The 22,956-nt window shown below is 45.5% G+C and overlaps 1 protein-coding gene across 2 annotated transcripts in view; it reads right to left on the bottom strand.

Moving 5' to 3' along the window:
• Window positions 1–22,956, bottom strand: part of ELFN1 (extracellular leucine rich repeat and fibronectin type III domain containing 1) — a 230,986-nt gene that overhangs the window by 155,807 nt on the left and 52,223 nt on the right. For both annotated transcript variants that reach the window (XM_088656762.1, XM_088656763.1), the window contains exon 2: window positions 18,409–18,528. The gene's annotated coding sequence lies outside the window, so the exon portion shown is untranslated. The remainder of the gene's footprint in view (window positions 1–18,408; window positions 18,529–22,956) is intronic.

Here is a 22,956-nt window from a genome sequence, read left to right as displayed (position 1 = left end):
TTTTTAGCTGCTGCATCACACTGTTGACTCATGTCAAGTTTGTGGTCTACCTAGACTCCTAGATCCTTTTCACATGTACTGCTCTCAAGCCAGGTGTCACCCATCCTGTATTTGTGCCTTTCATTTCTTTTGCCCAAGTGTAGTACTTTACATTTCTCCCTGTTAAAATTCTTCTAGTTTGCTTTGGCTTGCTTTGCAGCACCCCCCCTGCCTCCTGCAGTTCCATAGTTTAACGATGTGACTTGTGAATAAATACTTTCTTTTATCTGTCCTGACTTTTCCAACATTCAGCTTCCTTGGATGTCCACTCTCTGGCTGAGAGCCTCCTGCCTGACAAATCTGCCTGCCATTGGGCCTGAGCTCCTGCCAAATGCAAGACCGCGACTCAATCACGGCTGCGATGAAATCAAGAAGTTGATAAGTCTGGTCAAGGAGATGTCTTGTTTAAGCGGCTCTTCAGACGTGCTGCCTTATCCTGCGGCAAATGAGCATGCCTCAATGGGAGGCCACAGACTCCTGCACAGACCACTGGCTTGCTGGTGACCCTCCACAGATGCGGTAACGCTATGAGTCCAAGTGCTTGCCGATGATTAAAATGAGTTTCCCTGCTTTGATTGGGGCTAGGGGCTCATAGGGCCTCTGTGAAGTCAGACACTCTTGGCTCTAATGATCTGCCAGCATCTCTCTTGCTGCAGCCACTCCCAGAGGGAAGCAGGGAAGCTCTGCGGAGAAGCGGCCAGATCAGACAGAGGAACACTTACTTCACTGCCATGTTCGGCTGTGCATTTCACCCACAAAGTGAGCCTTAACAAACAAGAGAGCGAGCCAGTGCAGGCTCGAATTCCCAGATCTCCAGGGCCCACCTGAAGGTTTGCCTGGCCCCCCTCCAGGCAGCAAACAAAGTCTTGGTTCTCTAGGCAAGAACATTTTTTCAATTTTAAAAGAGAGAGAGAGAGAGAGAGAGAGAGAGAGAGAGAGAGAGAGAGAGAGAGAGAGAGAGAGAGAGAGAGAGAGAGAGAGAGAAGACTGTGCAGGCAGTTTGCAAGGTTCAGCCTCACAGGAGACAGCTGTAACCTATTGCATAGATCATAGGTAGGCAAACTAAGGCCCAGGGGCTGGATCTGGCCCAATCACCTTCTAAATCCGGCTCGAGGACTGTCTGGGAATCAGTGTGTTTTTACATGAGTAGAATGTGCCCTTTTATTTAAAATGCATCTCTGGGTTATTTGTGGGGCATAGGAATTCATTCTTTTTTTCCCAGTAGTGATGTATGGAAGTGAGAGCTGGACTATCAAGAAGGCCGATCGCCGAAGAATTGATGCTTATGAATTATGGTGCTGGAGGATACTCTTGAGAGTCCCATGGACTGCAAGAAGATCAAACCTATCCATTCTGAAGGAAAACAGCCCCGAGTGCTCACTGGAAGGACAGATCCTGAAGCTGAGGCTCCAATACTTTGGCCACCTCATGAGAAGAGAAGACTCCCTGGAAAAGACCCTGATGTTGGGAAAGATTGAGGTCACTAGGAGAAGGGGACGACAGAGAACAAGATGGTTGGACAGTGTTCTCGAAGCTACGAACATGAGTCTGACCAAACTGCGGGAGGCAGTGGAAGACAGGAATGCCTGGCATGCTCTGGTCCATGGGGTCACGAAGAGTTGGACACGACTAAACGACTAAACAACAACAACAGGAATTCATTCTTTATTATTTTTTTCAAAATATAGTCCGGGCCCCCACAAGGTCTAAGTGACAGTGGACCGGCCCCCTGCTGAAAAAGTTTGCTGACCCCTGGCATAGACTCTCTGGTGGAGTGGGAAGATGTCTGCTCTCCTCCACTCCCTTCTTCCCTCTCCAAATTAATCTCTGTCTCCATGTCTCAGCCATGCTTATCAGTAGAGCATGAGACTCTTAATCTCAGGGTTGTGGGTTCAAGCTCCAGGTTTCATGAAATAGCCCTGCATTGCAGGGGGTTGGGCTACAGATGACCCACATGATCCCTTCCAACTCTACAATTCTATCATTTTACACCATCACCATGGAGCTGCCCTCTGTGACATCATCAGGGTCTGCCCTTATGTCTCAGGTTTGGGGTCCTGAAATCTCAGGGTCTGGGAAATCCTTGGCCTCGCCAACCTTGTGGGGGGTAATGGTTAAAGCATTGGACTGGGACCTGGAAGAACAGGGTTTGAATCCCCACTAAGCCATGAAAATCACTGGGTGACCTTGAAGTCAGGAAGTCAGTCACTCACTCACTCCTCACTCACTCACTCACTCACTCACTCGCAGCCTTACCTACCTCGCAGGGTTGTTGTAAGGATAAAGTGGGGTGGAGGAAAGCCATATGTGCCTCTTTGAGCTCCTTGAAGGATGGACTATAAATGCGAACAAACAAACATGTTCAAGACTAATGGGAATGAGCAATCATTTAAAGAAAGGAGGGAGGGGTCTTGGGAATTAATTTCCTGGTGATTTCGGCTGCTGCCCACAGAAAGAGGAGAATTACATGGCATTCCTCAACTAGCAAGGTTTGTTGGAGGATCAGAGAGCCTTAGTGAGGTCAGACTATCTGCCACTAAAGCATATAGGCATCTGGCATATAGGCATCTCATTTATTTATTTTAAATAATTTTTATCCTCCTCTTCAGGCAAAAACAAGTCTTCCATAGCAGCTTACAAATCACTTTTTTAAAAGGCCTCTGCCTTCAGGCTTACAATGGAAAAAGACACAACATAAAAGGAAAATGGATTCGGAGGGAGGAGGAAATAAGGAAACCCAAGTTCTTAGTTGTAAGTTGTTCTAGTGACCAGTTGGAATGGAAAAGTTGGAGAGGAGGTTCAGAAGTTGCTTATTTCTTGTCTGCCCCCATAGAGTGGCCCTGAATCTATTCTCGCCTCTAATGCAGCCTGATAGAATGGTTGCTGTCCCATAAGTGGTTTGATGATCAATTCCTATTCACAGGGAACCCTCGTATGTAATTGCTACGTGCCACCTGCTTAGTACACCTTGTTTGAAGGATTCACACTGGCTGCTGGTTTGCTACTGGTGTTGGTGTTCATGGCATTAAGTCCCTACACAGCTCAGGACCAGGTTACCTTAAACACCCAGTTTGTAGAAGAGTCTCTCCCGCAAGTTCCAAAAATCTCAGCACACTCTGAAGTACCGTACCTCAGAGCAAGGCCTTTAGTGTGGTGGCCCCTGTTCTGAAGAACAGCATCCCTGTCGAGATGCAACTGGCGCCCCCTATCTGCACTTTCCAGAAACAGTTGGAGACATTTTTGTTCCAATAGGTTTTCCTACCTGGGTCTCTACCATGAGTATCCACTTGCTAGGATTTTAGTCTTGCTTTAAATATATTTGCTGGTTTTGTGTTTTGAACTGTTTAACTGGTGGTTTACAAGGCGATTAATAAATCAATTGTAATAATAATAAGAATATGACTTATAGGCTGCACCTAAGCACTGCATGTCCTTCCTTCCTTCCTTCCTTCCTTCCTTCCTTCCTTCCTTCCTTCCTTCCTTCCTTCCTTCCTTCCTTCCTTCCTTCCTTCCCAACATTTATCTTCATTGTTTTTCATACAATATTCTGTTGTCACTGGCAGCGCTGCAGATCCGCCCACCTGCTCACTAGGGTGAGATTTCAACTCCAGCAGTTACGATGCTCAATTTAAAAATAAAATTCACAGTTTCCTCATTGCCGGCAAGTTCCTGAGGATAATCTCAACACAAAGCCAAGCAGAGGGGCATGATCCCCTGACGGCTGGCAGCTCCCTGACATGAAAGCCACAAGGGCCGAGAGTTTGCTTTGACACAGCCAGACGAGAGCAGAGATGTCACAGACCCCTTTAACCTCCATGGGATGCACAGGAGGCGAAAATCTGGCCAGAGGGCCTGAGGTGTCCTGCAGAGAATGACCCTCAGGGTGACATTGTTGGGTCTTACTTCTTAAGCCGACTTTGGAAGGATTTCAGCAGATCCAGTTTAATCGCCACAGTCCCTTCATCTCTCCACACGCCTTTCTGTGCTGCTGGTTTTCCTAAGCTGGCCTGCTGGCCATGTTTATGCAGGCAGTCCACCTCCTCTTAGGATCCCGAAGACTCCAGCTTCAATTTTTAAAGTCCATAAATGAAGTCTGGTTCCCATGATTGCACAGGAAATGGAAGCCTCTCTGGTTCCTCATCAGCTGCATTCCCAGGAGTTTACTCCGCTTCCCCAACAAGTTTCTCCGAACTGTTCATTACCACCTTATATTTGAGTTTTCACCCAATGTAAAAGCCATTTCCGGAAAACTAACAGAATTTAGCACCTCCTTAGTGCCCATTTCTGTATTATCTGATTCCAGAAAACACATATATTTGCAGCCGCCTTTAACCTGGAGGCAGGGATAGAAACAAAGGTAAAGGTAAAGGGACCCCTGACTGTTAGGTCCAGTCGTGACCGACTCTGGGGTTGCAGCGCTCATCTCGCTTTACTGGCTGAGGGAGCCGGCGTACAGTTTCCAGGTCATGTGGCCCGCATGACAAAGCTGCTTCTGGAGAACCAGAGCAGCACACAGAAACACCGTTTACCTTCCCGCCGGAGCAGTACCTATTTATCTACTTGCACTTTGACGTGCTTTCAAACTGCTAGGTTGGCAGGAGCAGCAGGGCAGTCTCGAGCAGGTTGCGCGCCCTGGCGCTGAGGGGCGGAGATCGCTCCGGCGCCCTCGCTCTCGCAGGGCGCAGCATGGCTTCGCCGCGCAGCGCCCTGCCTACCGGCCCGGCACCCCAACGACCCGCGCCACCGGGACTCTACCTAGAGCCGGCCCTGAGGAGCAGGGACCGAGCAACGGGAGCTCACCCCATCACAGGGATTTGAACTGCCGACCTTTTGATCAGCAAGCCCTAGGCTCTGTGGTTTAACCCACACCGCCACCTGTGTCCGTGCCAGAAACCAACTTAGATGGGTGTAGAAGAGATATAGACAAATGCGAGGAGGAGGAGAAAGCTATGGAGGATTACCAGCCGCAATGGCTCTGCTCTGCCTCCATGATCAGAGGTAAGCAATGCTTCTGAATCCCAAGCTGCAAGCCTCAGGAGGGGGGAGAGTTGCTCTTGTGCTCAGATCCTGTTTGTGGGGTTTCCCACAGGCATCTAGGTTGGCCACTGTGAGAACAGGATGCTGGACTAGGTGGCCACGGGCCTGATCTACTACACTCTTCTTATGTTCTTACGGAAAACCCCAAGACTAAAGTGATGAGATCTGGGGCGGAATATCAGTGCACTGCCATTTCCACGAGGGAACGGAAGCACCCGAATATCAGTGCACCCATGCAGTGAAAGCGTGGTGAAATAGCGAAGTTGTGACATCTGTTGCACACCACACCTACTGGTGGGAATGAAAGTTAACGCAACACGCTGGTATATCGGTCGTAAAGCCACAGATCCATAACACCACCGGCACTGCAGTGTGACTGTAACAGCTGAAAACAGGGCAGAAGTGCTGGCATTATAATCAGGAAAACAATGGCAGTCTTCCTCATGTCTGAATGCCCCCCTTAGTCACAGAACCACAGAAAGCATTGCACCTTCTGCTTCATGGCAGGTGTAAACAGAAGATGAGATGACAGAAGCTTCAGCTCCAGAGAGATGAGAGTCACATGGTCTGACAGGATAAGGCACCTGGGGGCTGAGAGCACAGTAGATGATGAGAAAGAACAAAGAAGGAATGGGGAACAACAAATTGGCTTTCCCAGGGTCCTCCAGAGAAGATGCTCAGGAAAAAAAATACAGACATTTCATTTTTTTCCAGCAGCATCATTCCTGTGCCCATAGTGGCTGGGTCAACCCAGTCAGATAGGTGGGGTACAATAAATTATTATTATTATTATTATTATTATTATTATTATTATTATTATTATTTCACAGTTCTCAGGTGCCAGATCCAGCTTTGACCTAACAGAGAAAATGATTTCTCAGTCATCTTGACTTGTGCAGAAGACTGCAGCAGCAAGAAGAGACATGCCCAGCTCACCAGAAATGAAATGTGGCAGGCGCCATGGAGTTAATGATCTGTGGTGCAAGGAAAGAAAGGGAAAGTTGCTGATCTCACACCAGGACTCCCTACTGATGGGATTCCTCTGGATACTCTCAGACAGGAAGTCTCATGAGGAGCCAGCCGCACACATCCAAACTGCAGAGTTGACAAAAGGAGTTCCTGTACCCTTGAAATGACCTTGTGGGGTCCTGACCTTGTAAAATGATGCTCGGGAGGAGGAACAACAGTAGCTGCAGCAGCAAAAAAAAAGCACTACCTTCAGCCTTCAGCTGCTCTCTTAAGTTGGCCAGTGTGTGCTGATGTGGCAACTGACTGTTGCCAGCATCTCATTCTTCGATGCCGGAGGCAATACCGTCAAAAAAGAAAACACCATCACACAGCTGGGAAGATGGGCAGAACAGGGGCATGGCAAGGAGCAATATAAGGATCAGAACTGGAAATGGCTCGTGGGCACCTTGGCCACTGCAAAAACCCAGCTGGATGGGCATAAACCAAATAAATGCCTGATGGCACTGTAGTAAGCTTTGACAGGCAATTTATCACAGCATATCCGAGTCCAAGTTCTCCAGCATCTCTCTATGGGACTATGCATGCTTACAGCAAAATCCAAGGGCTTCAGGAAAACCAGTGCAGTGGCATTCCCCATTTCCCCAGAAGCTTAAGCAATGCTGGAGCTCTGGGCCCATCTCTGCTGTGATGTTGCCTATGAGTCCCTGCTCACAGTAGCATCCAGGGATACAGGGAACCACTGCAACTACATTTCCCATGGTTCCTATGATCCCTGGATGCTGCAGCACTCATACATAGGGACATCTGATGGCCTGGGAACATATACTGTATTTTTCAGTGTAGAAGACTAGGGGTTTTTTCCACCAAAAATTAGGTTTAAAATTGGGGCTCATCTTATACACAGCTAGTGCTGAGGGGGTGTTTTCTTAATTTGGAGTTCCCCCAAAATAGGGGGCATCTTGTACATGGGGGCGTCTTATACACGGAAAAATAGCTGGAATTCCCTTATACTTAACTGAAGAGCTTAGCTGCGGAACTGAAGCAAGTCTTGTGTTGCCTTTCCTTAAATGGCACACAAGGACGTGAACGACATGATATGGTTGCAGAACAATTCTGTAAGGCATCCGTAGAAAGCAATTTTCAAAATGCTCAGAACCAGCAAAACATAATCACATTTCTATGTGAATCGAACAACCACACGGCTAACAACCTAGTCTTATTGTATGTTTTGTACAAAGTAAGACCCAACAACATCCGTGGGGCATCGTCCTGAGAAGGAGCAGAGGACTGGGTCTCCATGAAGGCTTTATCATTATTATTTTATTTAAATGATTGTTTTATTAAGTATTTGTCTAACATCTCAAAATAAACATTTACATAATACCCTATATTCTAGGACTTCGCTTCTTCCACTTCCCTGGTTCATTTTGTTTATCTATCATTCCTGTATTTTTACTGTGTCAATTTTGTCAGTTCTCCTATTTTGCATCATTCAATGATTAATTAAACTGCTGAATTTATCTCAATGCTGCCAACATTTTCAAATGTGTACAGTTAGTTTATTTTCCATATAATCAGCAATAGATATTCTTCTTGCTCTCTTAGTCTATTCATTAAACTTGATAGTTCTGCATATTCTATCGGCTTAAGTTGCCAGTCCTCCTTTTTGGGAAGGTTGTTTTAGACATTTTTTTCATCTCATCCTTTTTACATGCCCACCACATATGAAAAAAAGTTCATTTCTTTACATTTCCAGCACAAATCCAATTCTGCTTTATACATCATAGCAAATCTGCTCAGAGTTAGATGCCATCTATGAATCATTTTCATTTCTCTTTCAATGCATAACATGCAGTAAATTTCAAATCATTCATCCAAAGTTTCTCCCAAAGATTTAGGCCTTTATTGTGCCCTAAGTCCATTGCCCAGTAAGTCATTGAAGCTTTGACCAGTTCATCCTTTCCCCCCATTCCAATAATAATTTATACATTTTAGACAATGATTTATCCTTATTCTGTATTAACTCTCTTTCATATTGTGAGTTTTGGTCTGAAAAACCATGTTTCTTATCTAATTCAAACATATCATGTAGCTCTTGGTAATGTAACCAATCTGTGACTTGACTTTTTAAATCTTCCATTGGTTTCAGTCTGGGTTCACTCCCTGTAAAATCCAACAAGTCTCTATAAATCGCCCATTGTCTATCCATATTAATTCTCTTAATGGTAATTGCTTCAATGGAGGATATCAACAGAGGTGCTTTTCTTTCCAACAAATTTTTGTATTTCTCTATACAGACTCTATACAAATTTTTCCTAATAATGTGATTCTTAAACTTTTGTAGATTTTAGCTTTCCCATACTAAAGATATGCATTCCAGCCAAATTTTATATCATGACCCTCCAAATAAAAAATGTGTGCATTTTCCAATACAATCCATTCCTTTAACCAACACAAACAGACTGCCTCATAATATAATTGCAGGTCGGGCAGGGCAAAGTCCCCTCTTTCTTTTGTGTCATGCCCCTGCCAAACGAATTCAGAGATATCTCCCCACACACAATGGAAAGCTTTAAGTCACCTCCTACAAGATGTAAAGTGGAACAGTTTGGTGATCTCCTCCAGAGAGCCAGCTCTAGAATGGAAGCACCGCAACAGTGAAGGTTGTGCTGATGAGACCATCTATAAATATGCCCCCCCCCCAAGAAAGACCTATTTCCATGAATGGCGTGGTCCAACTGTGACCCATGGCAGACCTCAAAACCAGGTCAAAGAGCATCTTGCTGAACCAGGAGCTCAGATTGAACAGCCACCGACCTGCATACTGCTTCATAAAAGCTCGACATTTATTCCTGATCCACTCTACAGTGCTATTTACCCATTGAACTTTTCTGCTTTAGCCATGGAGTTTTACATCTCTCATTCATCACTTATATGGCTTAACAATCTAGTCTAGCCTTACCCTCGGTACAAAACAGATTGGCCTTTCTTTGATGATAAATTGTTTTTCTATTCAACCTAGAGCTCCCATGTCCCTTTGCCCACAATCTAAGCACCCATTAATAAATTTTAGTGGGGAAGACTCGTTACACGTTGACTTGTTACAATAAATCCTCACACTGGCCTTTGATATTGAATAACTTGACCAGGCTGTTCTGCACTGACAGCAGGAACATAGAAATCTGCCTTATGCAGAGTCAGACCATTGCTCTATATAGCTAATATAAACAGATAAAAGACTTATTTTTGGTGGTCACTAGGTATGTTTTTTTTAAGCCAGCAGAAGTAATTTGGGGTAGCTTTACCTAGCAGTTGGAGGAAATGCTCCCTCAGAGAATAAAGCCCTACCTTCTGGTGGCATAAGATTTCAGCAAGGCCTTTGACAAGTTGCCCCATGATATTCTTGTAAAGAAGCTGGTAAAATGTGGGCTATACAATGCTACCATTCAGTGGATTTGTAACTGGCTAACTGACCGAACCCAAAGGGTGCTCATCAATGGCTCCTCTTAATCCTGGAGAAAAGTGACTAGTGGGGTGCCACAGGGTTCTGTCTTTGGCCCAGTCTTATTCAACATCTTTATCAATGACTTGGATGATGGGCTTGAGGGCATCCTGAGCAAGACAAGGGGGGCTGCAAAGCAAGCCAAAGCAAACAAGATGAATTTTAACAGGGAGAAATGTAAAGTACTGCACTTGGGGGGGGATGAAAGGCACAAATACAGGATGGGTGACACCTGGCTTGAGAGCAGTACATGTGAAAAGGATCTAGGAGTCTTGGTAGACCACAAACTTGACATGAGTCAACAGTGTGATGCAGCAGCTAAAAAAGCCAATGCAATTCTGGGCTGCATCAATAGGAGTATAGCATCTAGAACAAGGGAAATCATAGTACCACTGTATTTTGCTCTGGTCAGACCTCACCTGGAGTACTGTGTCCAGTTCTGGGCACCACAGTTCAAGAAGGATACTGACCAGCTGGAACGTGTCCAGAAGAGGGCAACCAAAATGGTCAAAGGCCTGGAAACGATGCCTCATGAGGAATGGCTTAGGGAGCTGGACATGTTTAGCCTGGAGAAGAGAAGGTTAAGGGGTGATATGACAGCCATGTTCAAATATATAAAAGGATGTCATATAGAGGAGGGAGAAAGGTTGTTTTCTGCTGCTCCAGAAAAGCGGACACGGAGCAATGGATTCAAGCTACAAGAAAGAAGATTCCTCCTAAACATTAGGAAGAACTTCCTGACAGTAAGAGCTGTTCGGCAGTGGAATTTGCTACCAAGGGGTGTGGTGGAGTCTCCCTCTTTGGAGGTCTTTAAGCGGAGGCTTGACAGGCAAATGTCAAGAATGCTTTGATGGTGTTTCCTGCTTGGCAGGGAGTTGGACTGGATGGCCCTTGTGGTCTCTTCCAACTCTATGATTCTATGATTCTAAGATCCGCTTTAAGTTTAGAAACACAATGTCAGAAGACAAAAATTGGCATTCTCTGAGTCTCACAGATAATTGCACAGCGTGCACACTTAAGAACATAAGAAGAACCTGCTGGATCAGGCCAATGGCCCATATAGCGCAGCATCCTGTTCTCACAGTGGCTGGACAGTTGCCATAATGGCAAGTCCCCAAGCTGGACCTGGGCACAAGAGCCCTCTCTTCTCCTCGCCTGTGGTTTCCAGCAATTGGCACTGAGATGTGATCACTGCCTTGGACCATGGAGGCAGAACAAAGCCTTCATCATGGCTAATAGCCATGGATAGCCCTATGCTTCCCGATTTGATCCAATCCTCTTTTAAAGCCATCTAGGTTGGAGACCATCACTGCCACAGTTTAAATTCTGCCACAGCAAATTCCACAGTTTAACTTTTCACCGCATGAAGAAATGTTTTTCTTTCTCTGTCCTGAACCTTCCCGCATTCAGCTTCACTGGATGTTCTACCAGTTCTAGTGTTTTGAGAGTGGGCTTTCTCTATGCCATCCTTAATTTCCTAAACCTCTATCACATTTCCCTCTTCCTTGCCTTTTCTCTAAAGGAGAAAGCGCCAAATGTGGCAACCTTTCCTCCACAGGACTCACTCCGTCGACTTTGGTTGCCCTCAGAGCCGTATTTAGGTTTGATGAGGCCCTAAGCTACTGGGACGTGGGTGGCGCTGTGGGTTAAACCACAAAGCCTAGGGCTTGCCGATCAGAAGGGTGGCGGTTCGAATCCCCGCGACGGGGTGAGCTCCCATTGTTCGGTCCCTGCTGCTGCCAACCTAGCAGTTCGAGAAGCACGTCAAAAGTGCAAGTAGATAAATAGGTACCGCTACAGCGGGAAGGTAAACGGTGTTTCCGTGTGCTGCTCTGGTTCGCCAGAAGCGGCTTAGTCATGTTGGCCATGTGACCCGGAAGCTGTACGCCGGCTCCCTCGGCCAGTAAAGCGAGATGAGCGCCGCAACCCCAGAGTTGTCTGTGACTGGACCTAATGGTCAGGGGTCCCTTTACCTTTAAGCTACTGAACGTAATGGGGCCCTTTGGATGTCCAGCTGTCCATTGCCAACAACAGATAGTCACTGTTTTTTTGTGTTGAATATACCGGTATGCAGTGGTCAGCAAACTTTTTCAGCAGGGGGCTGGTCCACTGTCCCTCAGACCTTGTGGGGGGGCCAGACTACATTTTGGGGAAAAGATAAAAATGAACGAATTCCTATGCCCCACAAATAACCCAGAGATGCATTTTTTTTTAAAAGGACACATTCTACTCATGTAAAAACATGCTGATTCCTGGACCATCCGCAGGCCAGATTTAGAAGGTGATTGGGCTGGATCCGGCCCCTGGGCCTTAGTTTGCCTACCCATGTGCTATATGGTAATTTATGGACCAAATAGCTATCTAAAGCCATTTGCACATAACAAAATATGTATTTTATCAAAGCACATCTTTTTCCGCTTTAATTTGGGGGGGGGGGCTCCCCAAGAGAGTGGGGCCCTAAGCTATTGCTTGTTTAGCTTATACGTAAATCTGGCACTGGTTGCCCTCTGTTCTGAACCTCTTCCAACCCTACGTTATCCTTTCCGAGGAGAGGCAGCCAGAACTGTACACGGTATCCCAAATGTGGCCGCAGCACCTCACACCTTCCTAGTTCAAAACACGCCAAGTGAAACAGCAGAGCCTGGGAAACGCTTGGCTGTCTTTGCTACTGAAGGATTTTTGCTAAAAGAGGATTCCCTTTCAGCTCTCGGCACCCACCGAGACTGATTGTTGACAGCGCGCAGCTCAAATATCATTTGCTTAATTTCTGTCCTGTGTTTACACAAGAGAGCTCCTCTTTCTAGTCATCAAAAGGGCATCGGTGCCCGCAAAAGCCTAAAGAACTTCCAGCCACTGGCTTTGCACAGCACATGAAATATTGAAGGCACTTGTCAAAATGCCCTAATGGTGTTTTTTTTTTCCTGGGGAGAGGGGGTCTCGTTGCTTTAGCTCCATTTCCCCTCAAGCCTGCCACGGGATGTTTTGAGTATTCCTCTCTGCTGAAGTCGCCTTAGACAACAGGAGCAAAAGGAGTGAGAAAATATGCTGTGTTTCCTGACAATATCCTCCCCTTCCCATCTGTTGTTGTTCGGAGCGCATACAGCGTTTGAAATATCATTTTTGCTTCTACCTCTAGAATATAAAATAAAACAGATTGATACCCACAACTTGCCAACCTCTCTGCATTGCCGGTTAAAGGAATTACATAAATATCCACTGTGTCGGCTCCCACCTCGTACATCTGGGATTCTGTCATTTTGGATGTCTCACTTAATTTGTGTTACTTGGTCACTAGATTGTATCCTTTCACTCCTGATTTGTTTTGAAGTGTGAAATGAAGTACTGTTCTAATGTTATTTCCATGCTGACTGGGAATAGATTGTTTCAGGATCTGTTTTTTAAAAAGCAAACCAACTATCATGTCTAAGGCAAGAAAAGAAAGTATCACCTTGAATCTAGAGTTTCAAAAGATTTGGACATATATTGTAGACACATTCCATAAAAAGGTAACGGGCAGGGGCATGTCTATGTTGCAAGATGTACAGCACACCACGTGCACAGTTTGGAGGGAAATCTCACATTTCATTTGCAAAAATAAAATCAAGTTTCTAGACCAGGCACCCCCAACCTCAGCCGTCCAGATGTTTTGGGACTACAACTCCCATCATCCCTGTTAGCTAGGGATGATGGGAGGTGTAGTCCCAAAACATCTGGTGGGCCAAGGTTGGGGGTGCCTGGTCTAGACCTTATGACTGAGGATATTTGTTTATAGATGACATCTGGTGAGATATTTAAAGGCACAGACATTTCCAGTGGTGAGGAAATGAGCTTCAGTGCCTTGCGTCTGCCAGGACACTGAGGTCCAGCACCGAGGGCCTTCTGGCGGTTCCCTCATTGCGAGAAGCCAAGTTGCAGGGAACTAGGCAGAGGGCCTTCTCGGTGGTGGCGCCTACCCTGTGGAACGCCCTCCCAACATATGTCAAAAAGGAAAACAACTACCAGACTTTTAGGAGACATCTGAAGGCAGCCCTGTTCAGGGAGGCTTTTAATGTTTAATAGATTATTGTGTTTTATTCTTCTGTTGGAAGCCGCCCAGAGTGGCTGGGGAGACCTGGCCAGATGGGCGGGGTATAAATAATATATTATTATTATTATTATTATTATTATTATTATTATTATTATTATTATTATTGCGTAACACCTTGCAGAAGCAGAGTAACTTGTGCAGAATATGACATAGTCAATTTTAAAAAATTGCAATCATAAAATGCATACGTTTGGCTGTTAAGCCAAGCTGGGATCTATTCATGCAACAGAACGATGTGGCAGAATAGATTTCCAGTGCAATCCTATGCAAGAATGGGCTGCAACATATGTAAAAATCTCAAATCTGAAATTTAAATAGAGGGAGCTGAAATTTTACTTGGAAATGTGAAATTCAAATCCTTAGACCAGTTGGCATCTTTTGGTTATTGTGACGAGTATGAAATCTCATGTTGTCAAATACAACATTCCATGAATTCCTTCCATTTTATGGGTTTTCAAAGTTCTGTGGGGGAAATGCTCATTTGCACCTTCAAATTGCCATCACCCCACCTTGCTGTTCACCATTGCTCTTTGGGACACCAAGGAGCCAAATCTGATTCTTCACCATTTTGCCTACTGGGGTCTTGTGATCCCTGACTGGGTGGAAAAGCCCACACAACTAATTCAGGATGAGGAAGAAAAGGAGAAACATTGGTTGCATTTATTTTGTTTTTCCTGGTTTTCTTCCATTAGGGGATCTCAGTGCAACTACTGGGATAGAGATACAATATCAAAAGAACACAATGAAATAGCAATTCAATCCGGGGAAAAAATGTAAATAAATGAGCAATAGCCAGGAAGGCAATGGTGCTGAACAGCGTTGAAGAAAAGGGGAGTTATTTGTACCGTCTAGTTATTTTTAAGAGAAATTTCTACCACTCTGAAACAGTTTTGACCTGAAAATGGAAACCTCTTAAATATTTGCCGTAGACAGATGGGCAACTATCAGACCCTGTCCAATATTATTATATGCCAAGGAGTAAACAATGCAAAATGCCGCTGCGTGTCAGTGATCAAATATGCAACCGTGATTTCGCTCATCATCAGATGTCAAATGCTGGATAGAAAATATTCATTGAGTGTTCTGTGGCAAACGGCTAGTTAGCCTGTGCCCCCTTCAGATGCGCAATTCTCATCAGCCCCAGCCAAGTCCAGAATTTCCAGAGGAGAATTTGAAAGCAGACTCACGTCAGACATCGGAAGCATATCCAGTACACACAACACCCCCTCAAAATCCCCAGAAACTGCTGTTTCCTCCTCACAAAGCCACAACTCCCGGCATCCTTAAACTATGGTTCCCAGGACTCTTTGGGTGCAGCCATGTATTTTATTTTTATTTTAAAATATTTATTAAATTTTAGTAATACAGAAAAAGAAAAAGAAATGCACCCTACAGGTGCAAAGACATACAAAAATAAGGCTACTATTTACATATACACACACATAAATCCTTCCCACCCCCATATTTTCCCACCACCACACCCTTTGACCCTCCCCTCCGCAACATCCCAACTTCCTTATCTTATAGATTCGATACTATCATTGCAATTTTTAAATTTTAAATTTTGATCTCATTATGACATTCCTAATTAACATTTTCTACTTTACTCCTTTAACCTAAGCATATCAACCTATTCATTCTTGAACAGTGTGTGTCCATGTATTCTTCGAAACTTTGCCATTCTAGTCTGAGTTTTTGCTTTGTCTGCCTTCTTATGTATGCAGTTAGCTTTGCCATTTCTATAAATTGACTTAGTTTGTATAGCCAGTCTTCTTTTGTGGGTATTACTTCCCAGTACGTTTCTGAGCACAGGTCAAAGTGTTGGTGCTGACCTTTAAAGCCCTAAATGGCCTCGGTCCAGTATACCTGAAGGAGCGTCTCCACCTCCATCATTCTGCCCGGACACTGAGATCCAGCACCGAGGGCCTTCTGGCGGTTCCCTCGCTACGAGAAGCTAAGTTACAGGGAACCAGGCAGAGGGCCTTCTCAGTGGTGGCGCCCGCCCTGTGGAACGCCCTCCCATCAGATGTCAAAGAGAAAAACAACTACCAGACTTTTAGAAGACATCTGAAGGCAGCCCTGTTTAGGGAGGTTTTTAATGTTTAATAGATCACTGTGTTTTATTTTTCTGTTGGAAGCCGCCCAGAGTGGCTGGGGAAACCCAGCCAGATGGGTGGGGTATAAATAATAATTATTATTATTATTATTATTATTATTATTATTATTATTATTATTATTATTATTATTTGCTGGCATATACTATCCTGGCGGCTGCTCTAGCATATAAGAAAATCCTTTCTTTTTCTGTGGTATATCTTTTCCCAATAAGCCTAATAAATATGCCTCTGGTTTCTTTTGTAAATATGTTTTTAACATGTTTTTTTGAGTTGTTCATGATTCATACCCCAGTAGAGGCTGGAGCCATGTATTTTAAATGTGCGTTGGATTCGCTTTGGTGTGAACCTGCCCTGGGATAGCAACTTTGACCAAAGCAGAATAACGAATTTGCTTCACAAGGAACCCCCTGCTAGCGTATTTTTCAAATCCACCTTTTCGGGGGAAAGCAACGACATGTAGAAACAAATGCAAAGTTTAAACTTAATTTTCTTTGCGCATCCTTTTTAAAGGAATTGCCAGGATCCTTATATGCTGCTGCTGCTGCTTTATTAAAGAATCATGGAGTGACAATCAGCATTGCGGCCTCCCAGCCCCATTACCTGGGCCTTGATCTTCAGGGGAAGCGGCAATCCCCTCTTGGTGACATCATGGGCCGTTGCCAAGGAAACATCACAACCTCGGGCTTTATTAGTTTGCCACGAGATTATAGCGAGGAGAAAATGGGCATGCAAAGACTTGTTGAAAGACAAATATCTCAGGCAATTAGCAAAACCAGCAAAGGAAAAATTATGATAATACAGGAGATAGGAACATTAATCCAATTTATAAGTATAATCTACCCCAAAGTACTCCCCAGTGAGAAGGTAGCTCTTCCACAGCCCCTTCATTCTTAAGTAAACTGAAGTTTGGGGAATAACATGCAACAGTACAGTAATTAGACATTTCGTTGGGCAATTTGGAAGTTTATTATAAAACTACAGCTTGAGGGTTTAGGTAGGTTTGTCAACTTATATTCAGTATTTTAATATTTTGTTGGAAGCCGCCCAGAGTAGCTGGGGAAACCCAGCCAGGTGGGCAGGGTATAAATAATAAATTATTATTGTTGTTGTTAATTTGTGTGTGGAAATCAGAGACGAGGCCCATCTCTCTTTCCATGTGCAGAAACCGGTTCCCGACATTCCGTCACACTCTTGTGTGACCAAGAGAAAGAACCCAAGATGGTGCTGTATACATATAGTAGCTGGCTTGGTTCTGGAAATCAGAGATGGGACATACTGTATGTCTCTATGTCTTTGCGTACAGAAAAACAGGATCTCAACATTCCGTCACACTCCTGTGTGACCAAGAGAAAGAACCAAGGATGATGCCATATACAAATAGTAGCTGGCTTGGAAATCAGATCCAAGGCATACCTCTCTCTTTCTTCATGTATATAAAAAACAGGTAGCCAACACTCTGTCACACGCTAATGTGACCAAGAGACAGAACCCAAGATGGTGCCATATGGCTTGATTCATCATCGCTGAGCACACCTATGGTGAACAGTTGGATACTGTGTTTAAAAGAGCAGCGAAGTCAAAGCTCCTCTATCTCTTCCTACCCCATGCAAAGTATTAGGGTGGATGTCTGTCACCAACAGTGCTCCTGAGAGTGTGTGGACACCGTGTGTTCTACGTGCACAGTGACAGTGTGACCCCCCCCCCATCTGGTGGCTTTGCAGAAATGAGAAGTCTTCCTCTTGAGTCTGCTCTTCCATCTTGTCTGCTGGCACCTCTCTATATCTGTGGCCAACACTCTTAGCAGGACTAAGGAATCTAGTATGGAGCTCTAAAGAAAACTGGGTGGGGCTATGCTAGGTGAGAGGAAAGTCCATTCCTGATGGTCCCCATCATTTGCTTCCACATAGGGTATTCAGGTCGAGTGCCGCCCTAATGGGAGGGATCCCCCAAAATGGCCCAATGAGAAACCTGATGCATGCATAAGGTGAAGCTCATGCACACTGGTAGATAGAGATAGATAGAGATAGATACCGTAGATAGATAGATAGATAGATAGATAGATAGATAGAGTGCAAAGTCAGCAGTATACATCATAATGCCCAGTTTCTTAGGATCAGCAAGGCTGCATCCTATGCCTGGGGCTCCTGGGAGCAAGCTCCATTGAAGTTAACGGTGTTTCCTTCTGACAGCACAGGTTCAACTTCTAAAGCACAGAAAGATTTGTAATGAGCTGAAATGCAACCTTTCACTTTTAACTAGAAATGGGAAAAGGAACACTTCACAAAGAAATGTTGCTAGTGTGGAGAAGGAACCCCGTGGAAAAGAATAAAGCGCCCAACTTCTGCTCGATTATATTCCTCGGTCTCCGACTTCTACACTGATCCATCACAAGTAAACTTGAAAGCCTTGTTATTACCTCATTCACTTGTCAGAGGAAGGAGAATCCTTCCGTTGTTTTGGAAACAGCACCATTGCTCCTGCTCCGAGAAAGTCCTGGTGCTCTGCTCCCCTTCCCCCACCCCCTTTCACTATACCACTGGCCATATGTCCGTTCATGCCTCAATAAGCTGAACCTTTGACAAAATGTTGCCCTACAGAAACCTCTTTCCTCTGCAAGTACTTCTTGCTTGCCTTTGAAGGGAATGAATAATGTGTACCTGGAGCTTCATCCTTCCCCGCAGAGTAAGCAGCGTTGTGGACTTTGTTGTTGCCTCGCAGGGATGTTCTGACATTCTGGTGCCACCAAAGAACTTAGACACCGGTCACGGCTGGAAGTCCTGTGCCAAAGAACAGAGAAAAGGAGTTTTAACTAGAGGGGGGAACCCCCCCCCCCACATATACATATAAATAATAATAATAATAATAATAATAATAATAATAATAATAATAATAATAATGCCACTCTGGGCGGCTTCCAACAGAAATATTAAAATACACTAATTTCTCAAAGATTAAAAGCTTCCCTAAACAGGGCTGCCTTCAGATGTCCTCTAAAAGTCTGGTAGTTGTTTTTCTTTTTGACATGTGGTGGGAGGGCGTTCCACAGGGCGGGTGCCACTACCGAGAAGGCCCTCTGCCTGGTTCCCTGTAACTTGGCTTCTTGCAGCGAGGGAACCGCCAGAAGGCCCTCGGCACTGGACCTCAGTGTCTGGGCAGAATGATGGAGGTGGAGATGCTCCTTCAAGTATACTGGACCGAGGCCGTTTAGGGCTTTCAAGGTCAGCACCAACACTTTGAATTGTGCTCGGAAACCTACTGGGAGCCAGTGCAGGTCTTTCAAGACCAGTGTTATGTGGTCTCGGCGGCTGCTGCCAGTCACCAGTCTAGCTGCTGCATTCTGGATTAATTGTAGTTTCCAGGTCACCTTCAAAGGTAGCCCCATGTACAGTGTATGGCAGTAGTCCAAGTGGGAGATAACTAGAGCATGCACCACTCTGGCGAGACAATCCGCGGGTAGGTAGGGACTCAGCCTGCGTACCAGATGGAGCTGGTAGACACCTGCCCTGGACACATAATTGACCTGCGCCTCCATGGACAGCTGTGAGTCCAAAATGACTCCCAGGCTGCGCACCTGGTCCTTCAGGGGCTCAGTTACCCCATTCAGGACCAGGGAGTCCTCCACACCTGCCCGCCTCCTGTCCCCCACAAACAGTACTTCTGTCTTGTCAGGATTCAACCTCAATCTGTTAGGTTGAATCTGAAGAAGATTCAAAATGGCCCAGATCTGGAGATGGGGTTGATTTACAGATGTAGTGGGAAAGCTCGCAAAGTTAAAATGGACATATACAGCACATGTGGCAAGAGACAACTCAGGCTGAAGGGATAAAGCAGTACAGAGATCCTGCAATTTCAAAAGACCAAGTGAGTGATCACCTTTATGATGGGTGGGTGATCTAAAACTAGCAGCAGGGCTTATGTAGCTGCAAGAAACAACAATGATGAGAACTTGAAGAGGCAGATATCCAAGGATGTGTTTGGTTAATTTTTATTGAAATTTTTCAACAACAGTTGTTGCATATAAGAACAATTTTTTTATCTTTGTCTCGGTATCTCTTTACCCACTATACCCAATAGGAAAGCTTCTGGTGTTGTTGTTTTTTGACAAATGTGTTTTTACACATTTTCTTTAACTCATTATATATCATCTCCCAGAAAGCTTTTACCTCTTTACATGTCCACCACATATAGTAAAAAGTGCCCTCCTTTTCTTTACATTTCCAACATTCATTTTTAGTTCTATACATTTTAGCCAATTTAACTGGTGTTAAATCCCACTTATACATCATTTTCATAACATTTTCTTTAAGAGTACTGCGTGCAGTAAAGTTAATACTTTCATTCCATAACCTTTCCCACTCTTCTAACTTATAACCAATATCTTTAGCCCAATCTGAGAGAGCTTTTCTACCCTGTTTCTCATGCAGGGACCACCACCTTCCAGCTGCTTATCCAAGAGGTGTCTATCCAAGGATGTATGTGAGCTGCTGTAGTGTAGAAGAAGAAGAATCAAATGAAGATAGCCAACCAGCCTCAGCTTTAAGGCAGCTGGTGACTGTTTGCTGGGCTGGGAGACAGTTGTACTTGACCAACAGGGAAACTGAGGCTCTGAGGAGTCTGAATCACTTGCACGAGGGGCAAGGACAGAGCTATGACAGGGCATATAAAACCTGGTTGCACTGCTGGAGCAGAGAAGGGTTGAGTCAAATATTTTGCAAGCTGGTGCTGATTTCTCCAAATGCATAAAATTTTCCTTGGCCACTTATTGCCACCCTGATTTCCTAGGGCAATTTCTGCCCTCCAAGAGCTTTAGCAGGAGAAGAAGTGGATTCGGTGTCCACCCCTCTTATCTAAATTCAGTTGGTAAGGTGGGTTGGCGACACCATCCCTGACTGGCTGGGCTCTCATAAATACAAGCGGGTGGGCAGTGGGGAATTGCAGAAAAGTACCAGCAAGCGACCTAAGGGACCCAGGTGGCGCTGTGGGTTAAACCACAGAGTCTAGGGCTTGCTGATCAGAAGGTCGGCGGTTCGAATCCCTGCAATGGGGTGAGCTCCCGTTGCTCGGTCCCAGCTCCTGCCCACCTAGCAGTTCGAAAGCACATCACAGTGCAAGTAGATAAATAGGGACCGCTCCGGCGGGAAGGTAAACGGCGTTTCCGTGCACTGCTCTGGTTCGCCAGAAGCAGCTTTGTCATGCTGGCCACATGACCCGGAAGCTGTCTGCGGACAAACGCCGGCTCCCTCGGCCTATAGAGCGAGATGAGCGCCGCAACCCCAGAGTCGGACACGACTGGACTTGATGGTCAGGGGCCCCTTTACCCTTTACCTTTACCAGCAAGCCTATGGGTAAAAACAAGCATACACAAAACAGCCTACAACAGAGCAAGAGGAAGGGGATTTTTCTTTTGTTTTAACTCTTACGTAGCCTTTGAAACAACAACTTCTGCATGGAGAACCAATTAGCGAGCACATTCAGCGTGGCACTCATTCCAATACACTGCACCTCGGCACCTGCTGAGGTCATCTCCTCTCTGGCAAATTCTCGGAGGACAATTTGCCACCATCTCCCTCGCTCGCATTCCAAATTCTGGCCCCTTCCTTGACGGCGGTGCACCTGACAGCCCACAGCATTGCATTCGCTGCACTGAATAGTCTATTTTGTGCCTAATGCCTACAATGAGAAGCAGAGGAAACAAATCTACCGTAATTTCCCATGTTTAGTGCCTTATTACGGTGGCTGCCTCCACTGATTAGTTTGCATTTTTCCTGCGACGCCTTCCTGAGCGCTCCTTCTGCTCCGCATCCTTTATCTTCATCTTCAGCTATCAATGAGCTCAGGCTGGCTGTATCAGCAGTCACGGCAGAAGCTTCTGAGAGGGGCTGTGGATGGAGAGACCGGGCCTTGAAGCGCTGAAGACCTCGCCTCTGCCATGAACTGAATAGGGGGCTGAAGCTCTGCCCATTTATCACATGAAAACAAAGAAGTGGAGCAATAGTGGTCAACAATGAAACTGCCACATTTGCAAAGCTAAGCAGGGTCCGGTCTGGTTTCAAACTGGATGGGAAACCATGTGTTGGGATTCCTGCTTTACAAGAGGTTGAGCTAGATGACCCTCGGGGTTCCTCCCAACTCTACAGTTCTATGATTCTCCGATTTTATTTCAAGCTGGCCAATCTAAAACCAAACTCACAGCCCTAACTGGGAAGCACTGCCTGTCCCACCTACCAAGTGGGGCTAATAAGAACATACCCTGCAAGGTTGGTCTAAGGCAGGCATCCCCAAACTTCGGCCCTCCAGATGTTTTGGACTACAATTCCCATCTTCCCCGACCACTGGTCCTGTTAGCTAGGGAGTTGTAGGCCAAAACATCTGGAGGGCCGAAGTTTGGGGATGCCTGGTCTAAGGCAGGGCTAAGGTGCCTCAGACCCACAGGGGCTGGATGTGGCCCCCCAACTCTATCTATCTGCTCACCCCCTCTCTAGGTTACACAGCTTTCGAGCCCTGGTTCACACCTCCGTCAAGTGTTTTTGCCTGCCTGGAATGTGTCCATGAACTCTGATGATGTCCCTTGCTTCCCAGGACAGACGGGGAAGTGTGAGCCTGTGTAGAAACTAGCCTGCTGTCCAGAGGTAAATTTTTGCATTCATTGCCTGGCCCACCACTGGCATCTGGCCCCCAGATAGTTACTCAGAATGGAATCCGGCTCTTGGACCGAGAAAAGTCTCATCCCTGCTGCAAGATCCCCCTACACTTTGAACCCTCTGTCTCACCGTATCCCAACCCAGAGCATTCCAGGTGTTGTCAAACACCCATCGTCCCTGACCATTGGGCATGCTGGCTGGTGATGATGGGAGCTGGAGTGCAAAAGGATCTGGAGGGCCCCAGGATGGGGAAAGACTACTCTATATAGGTGAATGGAGCATGTATACACTTCTCCCTTTCCGGCTGAGCTCACTGCCTCTCTGTATATTGACACTGTTTTGCAACTTGGTTTGGGAAAAGCAAGAAGCTTTTGCATTCTCAAATGTCTGGCCTCAGAAATAAATGGAGGAAATAAAATGGTGAATAGCAGGCGAAACTGTACAACTGAGCTGGTTAGGAGGGAAAGGTAGTATGATTGCCTTAAGGCACCCCCCGCCCCATTACACTATCAGTTAATAAGTTTCATTTAAAGACAGAGAAAGAGAAGGAGAGAAACTTCTGCT

The sequence above is a fragment of the Zootoca vivipara genome, chromosome 13 (assembly GCF_965207765.1).
Source record: "Zootoca vivipara chromosome 13, rZooViv2.hap1.1, whole genome shotgun sequence".
Classification (NCBI taxonomy): domain Eukaryota; kingdom Metazoa; phylum Chordata; class Lepidosauria; order Squamata; family Lacertidae; genus Zootoca; species Zootoca vivipara.
Note: the sequence above shows the minus strand (reverse complement) of the source record. Positions and strands in the feature narration are given on the sequence as shown.